Below are 14,344 nucleotides of genomic sequence, written 5' to 3' on the forward strand. Positions count from 1 at the left end.
CCATTGAGTAACTACTATTATAGCATTGTTATACCACTCAGCCCCAGTTTTATCTGCTCTGTATTCCTCTTCTCTCATATAAATCCTTGCTAATATTATAAATACGGATGTAACCTTGTTTGTTACTCTTTTACGCCGGAGTTACTGAACCGATTTTAATGAAATTTGGTACAGCTATAGACGAGAGCTTGGGAAGGGTATGTCCCTTCCAAAGGCTATATTTTATCACGGGATAATCCATGATACATGACTGAAATTCACTTCATATAACTATAAATATCAATAGTAGGTTTAGTTTGCCATAGCAATCTTCCTCGAAATAAGATTAATATAATATTTTGGGAACGGGAGCGAAAACAGGAACCGGAACTGGAATAGGGGATGAGATTATCTTCAATTATCAACTTGCTTATTATTATTAAAAACCCTTTATCTATGCGGACGAAGTCGCGGATATCAGCTAGTATTATATAACTTTGATCATAAAATTTTTAGACCCCATATCAAAATACTAAGCCCGGACTCTCTTGCGACATACACACATTTAAGCCACCAATGTGTATGTGTTGTAACATTTTTTTTAAGGCCCTGTGATTAGAACCAATTTTATATCGAATTTATTATCTCAAAATTGATTCCTTTAGTATTATTTTTGATGTCATTTCTAATACTTGTATCTTATTTTCATTAAAAAAAAAGGTTGAGCGGTATCATGTACAAACTTATCTTATAATTACCTGGTAATTCATTCTTTACAATATCTATCTCATTTTCCTGCATAATGTATGTGCCATCTTGGATGTTCTCCTTGTTAAGTTGTGACTCTACATCCATATTATACTCGGATATATTGTACGATTCTGAAAATTTTAACACAACTAAATTAATTGACATACCTCTTAAATGGGGTTGTAATTTTATTTATATTGTAACTAATTCTTAGTAGATTATTGACAGCAAATTACTGATAGAAGAATGTAGTAATTTATCTCTATCTGTAGATAGTATATTGGGTACAGCTGTTAGAAGCCAATCATTGAGATACCTAATAGATGAATTGAGGCGAGAAGAGGATATTATTTCATGTTATTATTATTGTATTTCTTACAAGCAGAATGAGGAAATTTAGCTTTGTAAAATGGCATAAAAGACATTTATTTACTCAAAATTTATTCGTTTAGAATTCTTTTTGATGTCATTTCTAATATACTAGAGAAGAGGTGCAAAAAAACTCTACCACCATTGTTTTTAGGATGTATTGCTATAAAATAATCATAATTTAGCCCAAAGCTTTCCGATCACATAAATATTCAACTGTGGAGTATTAGGATTTATGAAGAGCCATTTTAATAAAAAAATACAATTGATTAAGGTCAAGCTATATTATATACACAATGTAATAATTACCTGGTAGCTCATTCTTTACAATATCTATCTCATTGTCTTGCTTAATGTATGTTGCATCTTGAAAGATCTCTTTCTTCATTTGTGAGTCTACATAGGTATTATGCTCTAACATATCGTAGGATTCTGAAAATTGTAACACAACTAAATTTATAGTCACAAATCTTTATCGAGTTTGTAATTTTGTTTATTAAAACATTGATGTAAATGCAATGTGATAGTGATATACTATACAAGGAGGTTTTTTTTGGTGATGGCCAAGTTGGAAGAAAAGTCACGAAAGGAGGCATGCTCTCAATTTATATAAAAAATACTATGATATAATTGTAACATTCGCTGTACGGGAGAGTTTAAGCCTGTGGTGAAATTTTAGGTGCATAGGGGTATTAAGTAATAAGCCGACAGGCAGGCACATGCAAAACAATTTTTTGATAAAAGCGAAGGACAGTCTATTAAGAGTAGATAGGTGGTATAAATTAAATAAATGTTTATATGTATAGACAAGAGAAGAAGCTAGAAAATAGTGAATAATACCTGGTATTTCATGTTGTGTTTCTTCAATTCTCATTTCACATTCCTGTTTAATAAACTTTTCACAATCCATTTTGATTTTAATTTAATTCAAACACTAAAACTTAACAATAACTTCGTTCAATTCCAGATAGAAGTGCAGCGTGGATTTCTAAAACAAGATATTATACATCATTTAAAATTCCCTATAAAGAAAAATTTACTCACTAATTTCATTATGAATAGCTTTAAGACCTCATAGTTGAAACAATGAATATTTTTGTTGCTCTCTAAGTGAGCTCACAAGCATAGCAATGTGGATTAATAATAATAACATAAGATAGCTATTAAGTACCAGTTTAATAATTATTGTTGAAAATAATTTATTTTAAGTATAATTGTTAAGGTATACACCAGGAACAGACAAACTTATAATGCCTACTACTCAGCTAAGTCGAGCTAGAAAGTCTTTTGTGGGGCGATGTATATACTTTTACAACAAGATCCCAGAAAAATTTAAAACAAAAGTATCATGTTATTCAAAAGAATTGTTAAAAAACGTTTGTGTGGTAAAGAATATATATTGTATTATATATATCGTTGTCTTATAACCATAGTACAGGCTATGCCTAGTTTGGGGCAAGATAATTTGTGTAAAAGTGTGTCCATATTATTATTACACTTTATTTATCCTTACACAGTATTGTTAGTTGTATGGATATTAAATAGTTTCCCAGACTAATTAATGGGTTTCTGCAAATAGAATTTAACCACTACATTCAAGTTTCTGAATATGACCAGTGTATACTGGAAGATTTAATAATTATTGAGATCGAGTTGATTTCCAAAAAAAATGGGGGTCAAACATGTAGCATTTTTATTTATTAATTACAAAAAAGAGCGTTTTCTGTTGGTCTCTGTAATTGCACTGCAATGGCATGTGTAAGGCTATGATTTAATTATATTTACCTATTTCGGAATCATAGCTAATCTGGAACGAACATATTATTATTAATATAACAAACTAAACTATTAATACGAATTACTTACTGAATTAAAATTAACACACAAATTGAGCTATTATAATTTTAAATACATCTGAATTTATTGTGAAAAGACAATCGCGACGCAGTTACAGAATTCACAGAACACTAACCCTAATTACGATAACGTAACAATAATTCTGTTTTCAATTCAAAAACTGCAAAAACACTTTACTAAAGAAATGAGACTGGACTCTGAAGCTAAACTGTAGAGTTATATTCGTCAATTTATTGAGTACCTATGTTACCGATTGTAATTGTATTCTATGAAGTGTCTATGAATAGACGAATTTAAGTTAGAGTAACGAATCGAATAGTTTTACAAGTCAAGATATTTCAACTTATTATTCCAAAATAAATAAATAATAAAAATCAACATAATTCAATGTTCATCTTTGGTAGTTACAAAAATTTTGTAGAGAACTAATTTATATACCAACAAATTCATAATTAACTATTATACTGATGTACCAAATATACCCTACTGTAGTATAAAAAAGTAACTTACTGATTATTAGGTAATAACTAAAAATTGGAACAAATATGGAGCTTTGTGCACTTACTGACGAATCAAATATCACTGCTCTCTTTGACGGCCGGGAAGGTGTTAAAAAACGCTCTACGAAACGAATTTTCAAACGTTGGTGGCCTTGTAACGAAACTTCACTGATAAATAAGTTTATAAGAAAATAGACCATATTCTATAATAAATAAGAGTCAATACTGGGTGAGGGAATAAAGTGTCGAACGACACACACGAAGTTGGGTTTTGTGTATTGTGTAATTTCAAATTTGTCTACTGCGAATTGCGATACTGCCACAGAACACTTTTACTCGAGTAAGAACTGCAGGGGTGGGACTAGAGATAATGAATATAACTATCAACCAATAAATTTAACTAATACTTAAAATCAACCAATATATTCAATAAATAAATTTATCATTATTGAATAAAAATATCATATCAACTTCAACCATTTCAACCTATCAACCAATAAATGAAAAATCATATTCAATAAATAAAATTAACAATTACCATTCTTGAATAAAAATATCATATCATCTTCAATCAATTCAACCTGGGCTTCCGAATTAACGAAATTGAATGCTTTGAAATTTAACCTTTAATTTCTTAGTTTTAAGCAACATTTTCGTACGTTCATATAATGTTGTGCTACCGGACTGAAGTATACCTATTCATTACGTTAGCTTCATTCTATTGTCGTCCTTACTGTACTCATTATAGTGTTTGAATTGATGATTTGCTTTATGCGATATTTATATTCGAAACAAAATGAAGTGATATTTTAAACAAATAACTATACTGCGATTAGTGATTTGCTGTATGCGATATTTTTATTCGAAACAAAGTGAAGTGATATTTTAAACAAATAACTATAGTGCGATTAGGTAGTAACTAAGTGACTTGTTATTATTAATTTTAGTTTTCAAGTCGCTGTTTTATAAGGAAGGTAATCGTAATTCGTAAATCAAATGTATCTTATAAAGTGTTCAAGTGTGAATAAAAAATTATTTAATTTTATCTACAAACATTTCTATTATATGCTTCAATTTGATAAAATATTCAACTTCATTAACATTAACTTCATCCAATAATTAAATCTTGTAGTTGACAATAATAATGAGTAGCATTTCAACCAATAAAATAGCGATATTTCTATCAGTTATGTTTTAACTAATATAATATATTCAACACCAACCATTAACCAGATGTTGTAACTTACAAATAGTATTAACTAATATTTTCAACCAATAAAAATATCGATATATTTTTTTATCAGATAACTATTAACTAATATATAATTTCAACCATTAAAGTGAAGCCATTTAATTACAAAAAAAAACAAGTGAAACAACCTGTGGAAACAAAATTAAAAAACTGTAGTTTTTGCATAAAAACCAAAATTTTTTTTGGTCATTTTATTATTCGGATTCCAATGATAGAACAAATATTCTATTCTTATTATTAAAAAGTAAAAAAGCAAATTAGCGATCGGGAGACTTCCGTTAAGAGCGATTAACGGCCGTTCCCAATATGATAAATTACTACCTTCTACTGCCAGTAATTAGCTGTCAATAAACTGAAGCTGTCCCAATATACCCGATAAGTCGATCTTATCGCTTTAACAGATCGTCGTTCCATCTTGTGGGAGGCCTCTTATAATATTATTATAAAATAAAAAGCATATAAGCGATCGGGAGATGTAGCAAGAGAGCCATTCCCCCAATAGAAATAACCTTTAACAATGAACTGATCTCCATTAATTACAAAGTAACATTTTTGAGCGTTATCTTGGACTCACGCCTTTGGGTCCCGGCCCATCACATAAATTATACTGTTCAAAAATGTCAATCAAACATTAATATCATGCGGTGCCTATTGACTGTCTGGTGAGTTGCCCACCAATATGTATAATGCAATTGTTCACAGTGTGTTGGATTATGGTACCTTTATATTGGAACCTTGTAGCAAGACTGCCCTAGGTAAAATGGACACAATCTTAAGACTATCGTGCTACGAAATCTTTTACGACTCCTCTAGTAGAAGGTGCAGACTCCCCCTTGCTCTTCCATTATGGAGTTTGGGTTGCAGTGGCTTCGGCAGGTATATGGTACTAAAGGTGTGTAAAAAACCGAACTAAATACATCAAAGAATAAAGTGTGATTTTTCGGTATTACCTTCAGAATATTATTAAAAATCACGTTATTCATTGACAGACACTTAATATCGTGGCAGCCCCTCCCAACTCCGTATTGCGGAGTGCGCTGAAGCATTGTCACGGTGAAGAAGGATCCTGTTTCGAGGGCGCTGCTGTCGAATTTTTTCCAAGACAACAGGCAAACAGCGATTGATATACCAGTCTGCAGTCGCCTTCCATCTTCTAGCACAAAAGTCGCGAAATGACCTTTCCGATCAAAGAATGAGGCAATCATCTTTTTTTTCTTGAGTTCTTCCTTTCTTTACCTTAGTTGGCCCATCCTCGAAAGGAAACACCCACTGAGCTGAGTCTTTTGGTTTCGGGTTCGTAGCAATATATACAGCTTTCATTACCGTGACGCTGTCACCGCCATTGAACTTATCTAACATTCGGCGACACCAGTCCGTGCGAAGGTGTTTCTGGTCGTCGGTTAAGGTATGGGGAATCCATCTGGTACAAAGCTTCCTGACGCCTAAATATTCGTGTAATATTTTTTGAACTTTACTCATACCAATGCCTAGGCTTGGCCGTATCTGCCGATAGGTCACTCTCTTATCTTCCTCTATCATGCGTCGCACAGCACTGATGTTATCTTCAGTAGTCGCTGTTAAAAGACGTCCATCACGCAGATCATCATTGAGATTGCTACGTCCACGCCTAAACGCGTTAAACCAATTGTAAATAGTGACACGAGATGGGGCTTCATTAAGAAGTGCTAATCGCAGCCTATCATAGTTAACAACGTAAGCCCACCACAAAAGCCATAATAAATCATTGACCGCGTTAAGTTCATTTTCACGAGTTAAAAGAGTTTTAGATTTGCCGCCAATTCTCAAAAACAAATGACAAATGAATGCAATATACTACATTAAAAGGCATAAAAGGCATTTATTTTCTCAAAATTGATTCCTTTAGAATTCTTTTTGATGTCATTTCTTATACTACTAGATACTACTACATTAGGTTAGCAGAGTTCTAAAATTTAAATTCAAAAAAAAAAGTTTTCATTAGCAATGTTTCTAACTGGCCAGTTCTAAACATTGTCAGTATTATCCACGTATATATTTTCCATTACTTTATTAATGCTGTATAAAATAGCTATAAGTCTGTAATTAGAAACAACTTCACGGTCACTTCTACTTCACACTATGGATTAATCTTATTTGTTAATGACTACTTATATTAGGTATAGCATTTGATAAATAAAAAGCTAAGCACATATTCACACACACGCACACAACACACACCCTAAATTATATATAAAATTGTTATTGTTGTCACCTTAAAATATGTTGATGATTGTTCTTTTGACATTTTACATTGCACAACTGGGAAGAGACTGACCCCCATGTCACGGGCTGTCCTAGTTTGGGGGTCGAGAGTATTTTTAAGCAAAATTATATTTTCATTTTGCAACAAAAAAAGATTTATTATTATTATTGCCTTGCTTTTCCATGTTACAAACTATTTTAATAGGCAATAAATGTTTTTCTTTTCCTAATAAACTGAAAACTCTATCCCATATTTTCTTGAAGTTTTTATTACAATCCGAAATACTTTGCTTGTCATGTTCGTTATAACATTAAAAATAACTTTATTGCATCTACACTGGCCTTCAAAAGTATCACACTTATAAAATTGGGGTAACGTTTTAAGTTCACAAGATATACTTTCGAAATAAAAATGACTCCAAAGAGAATTTAATTTTGTACATATAAACTTTATAGTCGGTAACCTTCTTTTAAGAATTGGCTGAAAAAAAACTTCAAAAACAAAACCATTCCTTTTTCAAAGTGGACGTTTCCGAATTACAATTTTACCATTCACATTTTTCTTTCTGTTTTAAATTTTTTTCAAGATCGATGGGTCTGGTTTTAAAAATTTATGCTAAAAAGCACATAACATTTATTTATCATGCCTCTTTCAGTTGAAGAATGTGCTAGGATCATGGCTTTTCTGGAACTAGGCATCAGTATGCGTCGCACTGCAAGAATGGAGGGTGTGACGGGTAAAGCGAAGGTACGAAGAGACTGGACACCATCTGAGGAGACACAGGTGTACCAGTGCCCGAGAAGATCGTTATATTATTTCCAGTGTTAAGAAATCGCCACCAAAATGCAGTTGAAGTCCAGCAACAGCTACTTCAGACCCGGAGGGACTACATTAGTGACAGTACAGTGAGAAGAAGACTTGCTGAAGCAAATTTGAAACCCCGAAGACCAGCGAGTGGCCCAAAACTCGAGAGACAGCATCGAGTAGCGAGACTGCGATACGCCCGTGAACACATGCAGTGGGACGAAGAAGAATGGTCAAGAATTTTGTTTGCAGATGAGTCTCGATTCTCCCTTTACACTTCTGATGGAAGGCGAAGTGTTTACAGGCGACCTGGTGAGCGATACCTTCAAGCCTGCATCTCAGAAAGAGTCCAATACGGTGGAGGCAGTGTACATGTATGGGCTGGCATATCTTTAGAAGGTCGCACAGAGCTAGTAGCCATAGAAAATGACACCCTCACTGGGCAAAGATATGCTCAAGAGATTCTCAATGAGGATGCAGGGCCGTATTTAGCAAATATGGGTGATGGATCGATGCTGATCCATGATAATGCCCGGCCACACACGGCTCGTATCGTACAAGAGTATATTCAGGAGGTCGGTATCAGCGTAATGGCTTGGCCATCAAGAAGTCCTGATCTCAACCCGATTGAACACGCCTGGGATGAGCTTGGGAGGCTAGTCAGAAATCGCAGACCACCACCTACTACTCTCAGGGCACTAAAGCAGGCCCTGGTAGAAGAATGGGAGAATATTCCCCAACATCGGCTCCGAAACCTAGTGTTCAGTATGCCAAACCACCTCGAAGCTGTAATCAGAACTCGAGGAAGCAATACCAGTTATTAAAAATTAAATAACATGTAATACATTTTAGTTGAATTTTTTAACACTAAACTAAAAATGTCTATTTTCATTGTTTTATCTTTTTTAAGTTAAAAATGTTACTAATGTATGATTTTAGTTTCTAAGAATTAAAGCCTATAAAATTTATTATAGGCCCATGAGTAACCACTTTGTGCAGCAGTTATTCAATCTCATTTTTATTTGTCCTTAGTCCTCGAATAACCCTAAAGCAGCCAGTCTTTTTCTCTGTTTCTGGGTCCTCGCATGGCATGCGAACCTGTACTTTCTTCCTGTATATTTGCTTCTTGAATATCCTTCAGTGAGTATTACATGGAAATTTTAAGGAAGGATACTTTCCTCAATGTCAGATACAGAAGTAGAGCTCATAGGGCAGACTGAAACCACAACATGCTTAGAAGTATACTTCATCGAGTAAAGTATTTGCATAGAAGGCATTTCTAAATCATTATTGACCTCAAGTTCAACTGTATCATGAACCTTCCTGAATATCTTATTAGCTTCAAGCACGTGTTCTGGACGGATTCTTACGGATGTATTTGGCCGAACAATATTATTACGTCTTCCTCCTTTTTTATATCTTCGACGCTTTTTCTTTGTATCTTGTGTTTTATCGACCAATGTTTCTTGCACATCAATGTCTTTATTATGTGTTGATTTTTCAGTGGTTTGAGGAATATTGGATACATGAATTACTTGCGTAACAGGAATGTTTAAGTCACTTCGAACCTTGTGTTGCCTATCGACAATTTGATTAACCTTCCTAAGCATCACAATATCTTCACGCAGATATTCTGAGCCAGTTTTTGAACGAGAAACATTATGTGGTGTGCCAAGAACTCTATTACTGCTCCTTAAATGACTAACTATATTTAAATATTGTGTCTTATTGACCACTCTTTCTTTCATATCATTGCTTGTATTATTTGTTGATTCATGAGATTTAATTGACAAACAATATTCATGCTGTGGCCTATACGTATTTGAATAAATTATTTTCGGAGCAGGGATTTCAAAATTGTAATCAACCACAATTTGCTTATCTACAGTATGATTAATCTTCCTGAATTTCTCATTAGCTACGCGGAGATGTTCTGCTTGGGTTTTTGGACGACCTCGTGGACGAACACTTTTACTTCGTCTTGGGCGTCTCTTAATTTTTGAATCTTGTCTCTTATCGACAACTATTTCCTGCATATCAGTGTTTATATTATTTGTTGATTCTTCGGACTTTACTGGTACAAAGAGAGGGACTTTGAAATCTCTGTTTCCCTCAAGTTGTCTTTTAAGTTTTCGACGTTTCATTCTGTATTTCAAACTAGCTTCGCGCAATTGTTCAACTCGGGATTTTAAAGATGTTTTTGGACGGTCTTTTTTTACACGTCTGGGCCGGCCTCCTTTGCGGCCGTTGACCTTTGTATCTTTTGTTTTATTGACCAATAGTTCCTGCTCATCATTGTTCATATTATCTGTGGACTCTTGGGATTTTGCTGGCAAGCTTAAATCATTATGACGCAATGATGTATTACCTAAAACGGAAAATAAATCAATGTGTTTCCATTTCAAATGTAAGCACGTAATAAAATCATATAACATTCCTTTTTGGAATAGGAGGACAAATAAGCGTAAGTGTCACCTGATGTTAAGTGATCACCGCCACCCACATTCTCTTTGAATATACCAGAGGAATCTAATGAGTGCTGTGGGCCTTTTGGGCTAGTGCACGTGCTTTTGAAGGTACCTATGTCGACTCGTCCTGAAAATACAACACAATGAGACATTTTAGTTTGGTTGTTTGATGAAGAAAGTTTCCTTTAAAACAATACTGTGGAGGAATGCCACATATCCAGAGATGATAAGAATAATATTATAGTTTGTATCAGCTCTAAGAAATACTCGCCGTGATAACTGCGCTGGAAGACATATTAAGAGGTTGTCTCTATATTAAACGATAGAGGCGAACAGTGGGTGCTGGTAGAATTTGGTTAGGTAACCGAGAAAGCGACCAGGCGAAGCTACGCTGAATTAATGTGATGTTTTTATTGCATTGCACATTTAAGGCACCTCTGTTGATCATAATATATTGGTGGAGTGCAAGGTATTCAACTCATGCATTCTTCCTTGCATGACTTTAAGACATGGGGTAACAAACTTACATAGCGTGTGAATACACAGTGAAAAGAAGTATGCGCAATCTTTAATTCTTTCTACAATCAAGAGAACTTCTGCACTAGGGGTAGTCATAGAATTTTTTATTTACAGATGAGTTTCTTTTCACACTCGAGCAATTTTTAACAAGCAGAATGATCAAAGCTCTACAAATGCTGCTTAATTAGTCAGTAGAGTAAAACATGGGTATTATCCCACTCAGAGATAGTTTTTCAGGGAGTTACTTATCAAGCATTGACAGAGCCACATTTTTGGGAAAAATGTGTCAAAGCATCGGCAAAGATATACCTATTAATGACTCCTGAGATGGTGGTTAAAGCTCTTAGCAACATCATGTAAGTACATACCGCCGTAACCCATAATGGTCCTTTTAGCAAGACTCGGTTTAAGACCTTTAGAAAGTTTCTGACTAGTCCCAATCCTAATCTGTGAGAACAATGAAGAATGAGGAGAAAGTGAGTGTTAATATTGATAACTGGCCTAAACAGTGTGTCACTGGAGACTTTATAATATAAACTTCTATTACAACATTCTGCTCATCATCCTCAGACTGATCAGATAGTTAGAGGAAGAAAAAACTAATCACATTACTCATTACTTGCTGAAAATGCTGGCACTATTATTAATAAGTTGTCTGTCTAGCTATATTATGTACCTGGTAACTCTTGCTTGACAATGTCAACCTCAATTTTACACTCCTGTACTACGAATGATTCATCTTGCTTATATCGGTATTTATCTGTGGGTGTACATCAATATGAAGCTCAGACAGATTAGTGTTTGCTGAATTCCATGAAATGCCTGTTTAATATTGTTTGATATTAAATCAAATCAACTAGACTAAACTACTACTGGAGTAATATCTTATATCTTTTTATCTGTTTAGGTATGTTTAGTAGGGATAGGGGACTAGAGATGTACCAGCCATCCTAGACACTTGTGGAACTTCCCAATTTATATTTGTAACAATGTTATACATGATGCAGCATGGATGAATGGACAGACGGACCGGGGAGCAGTACTTATATAATATCTTTTCTGTTTGATAAGTATAGTGAGTATATTATTTGTCTTTATTTTTTATCTATTGTTACTTAATGTCGCAAAAAAGATCAGATATAGATAAAAAGAAAGTTCAGCAGCTAAGTTATTTATTTTTACAACAAAAAACATTGTGTTCAGGACATTTTTGTAATTATCAACATAATATAACAGCTGATATATTATTTTATTTGTACTGTAATTATGTTGTACATTAACCACCTGATTCACAATAGTCTGCTAACTTTCTAATTCTCACTCTGTCTTCTTCTATTGACCTAAGTCAGAATGAGAAAAAACACTCCTAAGCGGCTGTTTAAAGTTAGGTCCGCTAATTATGAATAAGGGGGTAATAGTATAGTATATTATAATATAAAATGTTGTTGAACTGTGTTTTGAAATAGAATATTGGTCCTACTTGATATTCCAAAGAATAACTTTTTTATAACACAATGAACTAATTAAACAATCAAAGATTATAATATTATAAGTTTTTATTAATACCTGTTCTACGTAAGAATTTGTTATTAACTATAGTAAGGGTTTTAAATATTGGATTTTGCAAACTATGCTTATAATGAGCTGACAAAGAATTTATTATATACTCATTTTATAAATTTGGTGTTAAAGAATGATTTAACTTGAACTTTTATTTCAGTTAGACTCTGCAATGTATAACAATATTTGAATTTACCATGTAAGTCCTGCTCTGTGACTTCAGTTTCCTCTTTAATCTCCAACTTAATAAATACATCATTATCCATGTTGATTTCACTTTAGAAAATGCACACGTATTTAAGTGATACCTTATTAAGAATTAATATAAATAATTAAATATCATTTTGGTTTTAGGTACAAATTGCAAGCAAAATGCACAGCTTTAATGTTTAGGTGTCAAACTGTGATGTAACAACTGTCAAGTGTCAACAGACGAATAACAAGTCGGAGCCTCGGAGTCTTCTTTGCTATTATTACAAACTATCTAAATATAAAAACGTAAACATTGTTTGCTATAATTTATGTAAATATTTCCCTAATCTCATTAAAAGCCGTATTAACAATACATCTTGCCATAAAAAATATTATTTTAATAATTTGATTAAACCTGTGTTGTTCGACAGTATTGATTAATCCAAAGGTACCTAGGTTTTATTTGGAGCTTCAATCGAACTGTATTAGGGTGATGTTGAGGACTGGAGAAGAGATATCATTGCCAGGTATTTAAGTACAGCCCTCTAATTGATTATAAAAGCCCATCACTTTAGCAAAGTAATCATTATGGAAGTCGATCGTATGTAACATCCTGCCATTTGTGACTTATTCTATAATGTAAATCGATAATTTTACCTGTTGCCTTCAACCTTACTTTGCGCCCAAATCATATCATCTATAAGAGTAGAGATACTCCATATTATGTCAATTCGCAAAATATTGTAAGTAAGAACAGCTTTTGGGAGTTTTCCTTGACATTGAATCAGCATTTGATAGTGTATATGTATATGTTCTCACTCAGAAGTAAACTCAACCAGCCGAGTATCACTGTGAAGTTATCTCGATTCATATGTAACAACATGTAATGGAGAGAACAATCACTGTTAAAGGTCCATCCTCTTACCTCCCTCCTAAGTCAGTTTGAAAAGGTTACCTCAAGGCTCAGTCCTTAGTCCCCTTCTATACAATCTGTATACCTTTGGCCTCAGTAGTACTGTATACCCCTTCTGCCAAATATTACAATATGCAGATGATATTGCGGTGTATACACAAATAAAATTTGAAAACAAAATTTTATGAATGATGCGGGACTCGAATCCACGACCTCCAGCATTCCGTGCCGGTGCTCTTACCAACTGAGCTAACCGTTCAAGAGACATATTGTCATAAAATCTTGTATGCTTTGTTCAACTCTCAGGTTGTGGCTTCATCTACAGGATCTACTTTACAGTTGATAACCTGCTCCACCCCAATATTAGCAGGAGGTCATGGGATCAAGTCATTGTTCATAAAATTTTGTTTTTTCCAATTATTTTTTTATTTGTGTATTAATCCTAGAAGTGAGTGTTATACCTTTAAAAACAAAACAAATTGCCCTGTATACTTCTAACAAGTCCATACAAGATTCATCTAATCATTAAATCAACTATTTGTCGTTTGCACCTTAACTATGCTTGTACTCTAGTATTTGGGTTGGTACCAAAGCTGCACCGATTTTGGCCATCAAGCAGTAGTGTTCAAACATTTTTAGTGGTTTTGTCTTAAATTCAAGAGTGTAATAGTGGACCACCATCTGGATGTCTTGCAGTCCTCCACAGTGTGGTTTTCAAGGAGCTTTCATCCACATGCTACAAAGTTCATTCCACAATGAACTTCCTTTTGTGGTGTTTCCAGGATAATATGACATGGGTACCTTCAAAAAAAGCGTGTACACCTTACTTAAAGGCCAGCAACGCTCCTGTGATTCCTCTGGTGTTGCAAGAGAATGTGGGTGGCGGTGATCACTTAACACCAGTTGACCCGTATGCATGTTTGTCCTCCTATTCTATAA

Source organism: Leptidea sinapis, chromosome 2 (genome assembly GCF_905404315.1).
Source record: "Leptidea sinapis chromosome 2, ilLepSina1.1, whole genome shotgun sequence".
Lineage (NCBI taxonomy): Eukaryota > Metazoa > Arthropoda > Insecta > Lepidoptera > Pieridae > Leptidea > Leptidea sinapis.